The following is an 8,951-nucleotide window of genomic DNA, read 5'->3' on the forward strand; positions in this document are numbered from 1 at the left end:
TGGACATGATAGCAGCATTCCAATAGTTGAGGGGCTGCCCCAAAGAAGAGTTGGGGGTCAAGCTACTCTCCAAAGCACCAGAAGGCAAGAGAAGAAACAATGGGTGGAAACGTAACAAGGAGAGAAGTAACATGGAATTAAGGAGAAACCTCCCAATAGTGAGAACAATTAACCAGTTGAATACCTCGCCTCCAGAAGTTGTGGGTGCTGCTACATCAGTGGAGGTTTTTAAGAAGAGGCTGCACAGCCACATGTCTGAAATGGTCTAGCCTAGGGGTGAGTTGCTTGAGCACGGGGCTGGACTAGATGACATCGAAGGGCCCTTCCAGCTCTAATCTGATTGATTCTATTCTGATTGAAGATGTCTCCTAGCTATCCAAGGCTAAGCCACAAACCTTGCATATTTGTGGAATGTACAGGTAGTCCTCAACTTACAACAGTTCGCTACAACGGCACTGAGAAAATGTGAGTTATGACAGTTTTTCACCATCACGACCTTTGCAGCATCCTCTGTGTTAGAAACATAGAAGTCTGACGGCAGAAAAAGACCTCATGGTCCATCTAGTCTGCCCTTATACTATTTTCTGTATTTTATCTTAGGATGGATATGTGTTTATCGACTGCAGTGATTCACTTAACAACTGTGGCAAGATGTTAACAAATGTTAAAATCAAAACTTTTGGGCTCAATTGTCGTGAATCAAGGACCACCTCTACTGGTGGAAGAGAAAGATAATCTGCAAGAGTAGAAGATATGAAGAGGTGGAATGAGTTGCAGTTTTCTTTTTCTGCCGCACAAATCCCAGCGACCGATAAGGTCCCACAGAGTTGGCTTTCTCCGGATCCCGTCGACTAAACAATGTCGTCTGGCAGGCCCCAGGGGAAGAGCCTTCTCTGTGGCGGCCCCAGCCCTCTGGAATCAACACCCCCCGGAGATTAGAACCGCCCCTCCCGCCTTGCCTTTCGTAAGTTACTAAAGACCCACCTATATCGCCAGGCATGGGGGAACTGAGATACCCCCCAGGCTTATTCAGTTTATGCATGGTATGATTGTGTTGTATGGTTCCAATGTTGGTTTTAGAGTGTTTTTATTATTAGATTTGCTACACTGTCACTATTTTGTTGTGAGCCCCCGAGTCTGCGAAGAGGGGCGGCATACAAGTCTAATAAATTAAATTAAATTAAATTTTTACCGTAAAATGGTTTTTCCAAAGCCCTACTTCAGGTCACTTTGAAGTAATTCAAGTCCATATTATTTATCTCACTATGAATTGCAAAAATGATAAAATGTATTTTTTAACATACCGGTACATTAATTTTGGAATTTTGACTGTGTCGGCTTAAGCCTTTTACACATATCCAGTTCATTTTAATAAAACGGTGGGAAAACATATATACTGTATATCCGAGGTTAAATTATTTCACGGATGGACAGTTACGTATGAAGAACACCTGGTGTGCCTGAAAACGGCCAAATATTTAGTTTTGAAAGGCGTTCACCTTGGAAAAGACACTTTATTTTCAGCAAGGAGAAATGACAGCAGTAAGAGAAAATTTGGAACGAATTTAACTTGGAAGGACTGGCTTCCGAGTTCTCCTAGGGCAAGGCAGCTGCAAAGGAACTTGAAAGTTTCAGGATGCGCAAAGAAATAATTCTGACGTCAGAAGCCTGGGCTATTGTGAGAAAGAGGGGGCAGCAGACCTTCAGTTACAAAATTATACGGCATCTGATTTCCTACAGGTAAGTACTCAACTTATTGGTCCTCGCACAAACAACCACTGCACCATCCTGACAGTCAAGGGGGATTCACTTAACAACTGCAGTGATTCGCTTAGCAACTGCGGCAATGAAAGGTAGTAAAATCAGGGGCGACTCACTTAGTAGCCGACTTCTTTAGCAATGAAAATTCCAGTCCCAAGGATGAGTAAACTGAAGATTACCCTTGGCAAGTCCTATGTAAAAGTGTGTTATAGATTGCTTTCTTTAGTTAGTTTGTTTGTTTATTCTAGACAGTTCCAGTGTCACCTCCTTCTCAGACCCTTCTGGAGATGGCGTAGGATCATTCAGGTATTCAGTTATAAAACACATTAAGATGAGTGATTTGAATTCCATTCAAAGCTGCAGGGACTAATCTGTGTTGGTCACGGGGATCAGAACTTTTGTTTTCCTAGCTTTCAGACTCATGCTAGAGTCAATTCAATTCAATTTAAATTTATTAGATTTGTATGCTGCCCCTCTCCGAAGACTCGGGGCGGCTCACAACAATAATAAAAACAGTATGATAATGGAACAAATCTAATAATAAAATTATATTAAAAACCCCCAACAATTTAAAAACCATACAACACATACATACCAAACATGAAATATAAGAAAGCCTGGGGGAGATGTCTTAATTCCCCCATGCCTGGCGATATGGGTGGGTCTTGAGTAACTTGCGAAAGACAAGGAGGGTGGGGGCCGTTCTAATCTCCGGTGGGAGTTGATTCCAGAGGGCCGGGGCCGCCACAGAGAAGGCTCTTCCCCTGGGGCCCGCCAAACGACATTGTTTGGTCGACGGGACCCGGAGAAAGCCAACTCTGTGGGACCTTATCAGCCGCTGGGATTCGTGCGGTAGAAGGCGGTTCTGGAGGTATTCTGGTCCAATGCCATGAAGGGCTTTAAAGGTCATTACCAACACTTTGAATTGTGACCAGAAACCGATCGGCAGCCAGTGCAGGCCACGGAGTGTTGTAGAAATGTGGGTGAATCTAGGAAGCCCCACGATGGCTCTCGCGGCCGCATTCTGCACGATCCATCATCACCATCTCCTTTTAATGAACCCATAGCTCCTTATGGGGTGCAGTCTAGGTAAAGGAATGAAGCTGAGTGTTTACTGGCCGAATGCCATTCCTGTAACCAATGCAGAGTTTTATTCCAGAGTTTTACTGTTGGAGCCCATCATCATGGAATGGTAGAGAGCCTTATGAAAGCTACTGAAAGCCAATGCAATGCTCATAACATTTCAATGACCACTAATTCTCAACCTTTCTAATGTTGTGACACCTTAATACAATTCTTCATGTTGTAGTGACCCCCATCCATAAACCTAGCGCCAATTCTCCCAAAAGATCTTTAAACTGATTGGCAGGAAGGTCAGGGGGATGCCCCCACTGTAAATGTCTGATTGGTCATATTGTAAAAATATGTTCCAAGGCGCCAGAATAGAAGCTTTAGCTAATACCATGTGAAATTTGTCTTTTCCCAGGGTCTTAGGCAACCCCTGTGGAATTGTTGTTTGACCCCCAAAGAGGTCCCGACTCCCAGGTTGAGAACCACTGATAAAGAGATGTGGGTAGTGCTTGACTTACGACTGGCCAAAGTTACAACGGCACTGAAAAAAGTGACTTGTGACCGGTTTTCATACTGAAGACCACTGGAGCATCCTCATGGTTGCACGATCAAAATCAAAATTCAGAGGTTTGGCAATTGACTCATGTTGATGATGGTTGCGGGGTCACGTGATCTCCTTTGATGACCTTCTGATGAGCAAACTCAATGGGGAAGCCCCATTCACTTAACGGGGTGGCGCAGCAGGTAGACTGCTGTACTGCAGGCCACTGAAGCTGACTGTAGATCTGTAGGTCAGCGGTTCAAATCTCAACACCGGCTCAAGGTTGACTCAGTCTTCCATCCTTCCGAGGTGGGTCAAGTGAGGACCCGGATTGTGGGGGCTCTGTTTTTAAAAAGTGCTATTGCTAACATGTTGCAAGCCGCCCTGAGTCTAAGGAGAAGGGCGGCATAAAAATTGAATAAATGAAATAAATCAAGACCTGTACAAAAAAATATATATGAGAAATATTCTTTTTAAAATTAATAAACTTTTTAAAAAATTGAATAAATAAAATAAATAAATAAATAAAATAAACTGCGGCAAAAAAGGTTGTAAAATGAGCAAAGCTCACTTAAGGAATGTCTCATCTTCCAAGCAGAAACTTTGGGCTCAACTGTGGTCATAAGGTCAAGGAGTACCTGTACTGCCTTAGGCATCAACTGCAGCTTCCAAGGATTACTCCAATATAAAATAACTGCAATATATACTTGAAGCTAGGAAGGCAGAGACGGCCAAGGACCCCTTCAGCCATGACCTCTGTCATCTTCCAATCCAGCAAGAGGTTTAAGGCTTCTGGGCAGACACGACCTCTGTCTTGGAGTCCTTGGTGGTCTCTGAGCCGGGTAACATCATCAGTGCTAGAAAGGAGGAAGAGGACGATGGAGTCGTTGGCACTCTCTGAGCTTGTTCTCTTGCAGACCCTTCATGACCCAACCAGATAACATCATCAGGAATAGAAGCAAGAGGGGTTGGTTGCTCTTAATTTTATATACTGGTACCTTGTCCTGTTAGTTGCAGGCTCCAATCCTCAACGGTCAGCAGGACCAGAGCTTTTGTCTTCCAAGATTTTGGATTCATGCTGGAGCCCATCTTCAGAGTAATTCTCTCTAGCAGTGTGTGTGCTGTTACATGTATGGCATTGATGGTGCCTGTCGTAAGTGGCTTTTTAGGTGTTGGTTGGGCTGCATTGCCCTGTCAGTTCAGTGTTGACGGGAGTGGTCTTGTTAGTTCCTTGACGAGGCTGTTGTTTACTTGCTGGCTTGTTTGTCTGTGCTGGTCCTTCCTGGATTAGGGTATTTTCCTTCTAGTTTCTTCCAAAGCAGACCCTCCTCAACAGAATAGTTGCACAAAGAGCATATCCTTGCTTGGAGGTTTTGAGCCCACCAGGTCAAAAGAAGAGAATGAAGCAACTTCACAGGAATTTTTGTTCCTACCTGTCCACAAGGCCTTCCTAGCTGTTGGCAGACCCAAAGATAAGCAGAGAATGAAAGGTGCAGCTGTCTAATAAATCTGGGGTTTTGGGAAACGTCTTCTTTAAAACTTTCCAAGGTGAAAGTCTCTACAGTTCAAAGGAAAACGACATACATCCTATCAGCAGTGTAAATACAATAAATAAAGCCTCTAATGTGGAAAAAACATTGCTGAATTTAGCCAACACTGAAGTCACAGTCTGTGCAATTTAAGATCAATTTAGGCTTTCTAAAGGCCAATAAGAGATGATCTGCTTTGATAAAAGGAAAATAAATCTTACTTGTTCCTCTGGAACACTGTTTCCCAACCTTGGCCATTTTAAGATGTGTGGACTTCAACTCCCAGAATTTCCCAGGCAGCCGTGGGGAATTCTGGGAGTTGAAGTCCAGACATCTTAAAATGGCCATGGTTGTGAAACCCTGCTCTAGTCTAGACAACACTGAAAGGCAAGTAGAGATAAGGAATTTGCTGCCCTGTTGTTATCGCACTACAATTCCCAGCATACCACCAATACCAACAGTGAGAAACACTCAAAACTGGTCAACAACATCTCAGGGCTCTAATGTTTATTTGGATTTACAGTATATGCTGTTCAGACCTTACTCAAACCACAATATGTTCAAATAATAACGCCTCTAAAGAATGCCATTTTAAATTTTACCCAGTTCCTTGTGCCACACCCTCGCCTGAGAGGTCAATAAATGCGGTGTGTAATCACCGACAATATTTTCTGTCTCTTTTCCTTGTCATAACAAACACACGGATGGCCAGATTTCAAAAAAAAATATTCTTCATGGCTATCCCGAAACTGCATTCAATCGAAGGGAAGCCATATCTTTTCAACACAAAATCCATGCAAAGAAGCAGCTTTTGTTGGCTTGTTTGTTTTTTGAGCAAAATATTTGGGGGCCGACCATCTTTCTCTGTTGCAATAGGAACCGGGGGGGGGGGGGGGAGAAGCAGAACTCTGACAGGCAAAATGTGGGCTCTGTGAAACTAAGGTAGCATCCTTTTTTTTCTCCTTAGGTCACGAAAGCCACTGAAATTACATCTGACTTTTTGCAATTTTGCAGAGGGATATAATCAGACCGAGAGAGGCCCAAGGAAACCTTACCACACCTCACCACCACCACCACCACCACTCCATCCCAAGTCACAGAGAGAAAGATGTCTATTGATTAAACATGGAGGGAAATGAGCATTAGCCGGTTCCTCTTCCTCGCAAGGGTACCACATGGGCCCACATAATGGCTCCTTCAGCACTGCAGAGAATACAGGGGGGCAGGAGGTCTCTCCCTGACACCCCCCCCACCTCAGAGTACCTTTTCCCCCTACAACAAGATTACCAGGCCTTGATAGCCTTGCTTTATTACCAAGTGGATTTATTTTATTTTATATGCAACTCTGAAATAATTCCCCAACTGACCATATCTACACCAAGGGAAGCCTCACCTCTCCCCCCCCCCATATGGTGCTTTGCCCCCCTTTTGAGAAATGGGGAGGGGGACATAGTTTGACACCCCAGAGACTACCAGGTCAAGAAGTCTTATCAGCATTAGTTATTTTAATATTAGATTTGTCATATGCTGTTTTATTATTGTTGTTAGCCGCCCCGAGTCTAGGGAGAGGGGCGGCATACAAATCTAATAAATAGATAGATAGATAGATAGATAGATAGATAGATAGATAGATAGATAGATAGATAGATAGATAGATAGATAGATAATTCCAAGCGTCACAAAGTATGAAACCCCCCACACACACCCAAAAGTCTCATATATCATATCACATAGCATGGCTAAGCATTCTTGCAACTCTTCAGTTGCAGATGCCCCCCCCCCGCTCTCTTTCCCCCTCCCCATTCCTTTCCTGGCTGCTTTCCCAAGGATGGAAAGGTTCCCAAATCAAAGCAAGGGCACTTAAGCCACCATCATCCAAATGTCCTGTTTTTGGTTTTTTTTTAATCCGAGGCAGCATTTGAACCCAGGCTCATGTCCTGAACATGCGGCCCCAAATGAGCCCAACATTTCCGTCACTAAGTGAAGCATTGGTTCAGTTGGTTTCGCCCCGTTTTGCGACCTGTTGCCACAATTCAAGAGAATCCCCGCAGTTTAGTTAGCAACATGGGTCCTTAAGTGAATCTGGCTTCCCCCCATGGGTTTGTCTGAAGGTTTCAAAAGGGGATCATAATGCGACGGTCACAAATACGAATCACTCGCCAGGCACCCAAATTTTGATCCTGTGACCACAGGGAACGCTGCAACGGTCATAAGTATGAAAAAAATGAGTTCTGAGTCACTTTTTCCAGTGCCTTTGTAACTCCAGTCACTAAATGCAGTCACATAAATACTAAATGTAACCGCAGGCCACTAAAGCTGACTGCTAGATCTGCAGGTCAGCGGTTCAAATCTCATCACCAGCTCAAGGTTGACTCAGCCTTCCATCCTTCCGAGATGGATCAAATGAGGACCCGGATCGTGGGGGGCAAGAGATTGATTCTGTTAAAAAGTGCTGTTGCTAACATGTTGTAAGCCACCCTGAGTGTAAGGATAAGGGTGGCATAAAAAAATCAAATAAATAAAGAACTGTTGTAAATTGAGGACTACCTGCACTAAGGATTACTGCAAGACTCCCCCCCACTCATTATTAATCCCTCTGATAACCCCCCTATGATCCCCCCCAGACCCCAGGAAGCAGCACTCCCTCCTCCCTCTCCCCCAGCCCAAGAAACTGCAGCACAGACCTTGCAAAAGGTGACAAGCACTTCAGGAGATTTGCAATCTTCCCCCCTCCAAGTTTCTTTTTTTCTGGCCTCCCTCCAACAAGCAGACAGGAAGAAGACCAGGCCCCCAATTACCGAGGGGGGGGGGAAAGAGGAGGAGCAAAAAGAGACCCCCACCTCCACTTCCTCCTTCCCTCTTTCTCCCCTGAAAACAATTTCAATCCCTTTATAAATATATTTTCAGAGAAATGTACCCCGGCCTCCGGCCACTGAATGCTTAATATGCTTGTGGTTGCAATCGTATGAATGATTTTTAATGTTTAGCCTTTTTATAATGTTTTAATTAATTGCTTATATTCATTGGATTTAGCTATGTTATTGTATACTGTTTTGATATGTTGTGAGCCGCCCTGAGTCCACGGAGAAGGGCAGCATACAAGTCCAATTAATAAATAAATACAATAAATAAAATATGGGGCCCCCACCAACCCTTCTCCTCCTCCAAAGGAGACTGCCCTCCCCCTGCCCCAAAAGGTGTTTGAGGGCCGGGGGGGGGTCAAAGGCAGAACTCCCCCCCCACTTCCTGAGTTCTCCCCCACCCGTGACTATAAATGGGGGGGTTCCCCCCCACACACACGCTCAAGGGGGAGGGTCGTCCGAGAGGCCCCGCCCCCGGTTGTCATGGGAGGGGCGGGAGGGGCCCCACTTCGCGCGGCTTCGGGGTGGGGGAGAGCAGGGGCGTGGTCGGCCCCGCCCCGCCAGGCCCCGCCCCGCAGCCCTCCTTTCCCCCTCCCTCCCCCGGGCCTACTCACCCGGTGTTGTTGCCGCCTCAGGCCCCGAGGCCCCGCTCGGCCTGCCGTCCGCCCTGGGAAATCCGGCCCGGGCGGGGGTTGAAGGAGGCCGCGGGACAACGCTGGACGGGCGGGGTCGCGCTCCCCCGTTCTTCGCCTCAGCCGCCGCCGCCGCCCTCCGCCTCCCGAGTCTCCTCAGCCGCCGCCGCCCGCCCTTCCTCCTCTGCCTCAGCGCGTCCTCTCGCGAGACTTGGGACGTCGCCTCCCTCGGCGGAGGGTCTGGGAACGGGACGGGCTGACTGAGGAAGTGACTGACAGGGGGGCGGGACGACGCGGCGTGCGTGCAGCGTCGCGGGTGTGTTTGTGTGGGGGGGAGGAGGGGGTGGAAGGCGGAGCCCTACTGGCGACGGCGCCCCACCTTAGGCCGCGCGCTGGCTTGGCTCCTCCCTTCTTTCTCTCGCTACCTCTCCCCGGGATGCGCACGCGCACTCCTTCCCTCGGAAGAGGCCGGACGAGTTCGCTACTGGAGAATCGGGAGGGGGGGCGGTACCAAGTGAAAGGGGGAAAGGGAAAGCATGCATGGTTTTTAACTGTT

At 46.7% G+C, this 8,951-nt stretch overlaps 1 protein-coding gene across 1 annotated transcript in view; it reads right to left on the minus strand.

Annotated features, from left to right (window-relative positions):
* TAOK1 (TAO kinase 1) overlaps window positions 1-8,586 on the minus strand; it is a 103,578-nt gene extending 94,992 nt beyond the window's left edge. The window contains exon 1 of the mRNA XM_070735472.1: window positions 8,378-8,586. The gene's annotated coding sequence lies outside the window, so the exon portion shown is untranslated. The remainder of the gene's footprint in view (window positions 1-8,377) is intronic.
* Between the last annotated feature and the right edge of the window lie 365 nt (window positions 8,587-8,951).

The sequence above is a fragment of the Erythrolamprus reginae genome, chromosome 1, assembly GCF_031021105.1.
Source record: "Erythrolamprus reginae isolate rEryReg1 chromosome 1, rEryReg1.hap1, whole genome shotgun sequence".
Taxonomy (NCBI): Eukaryota; Metazoa; Chordata; class Lepidosauria; order Squamata; family Dipsadidae; genus Erythrolamprus; species Erythrolamprus reginae.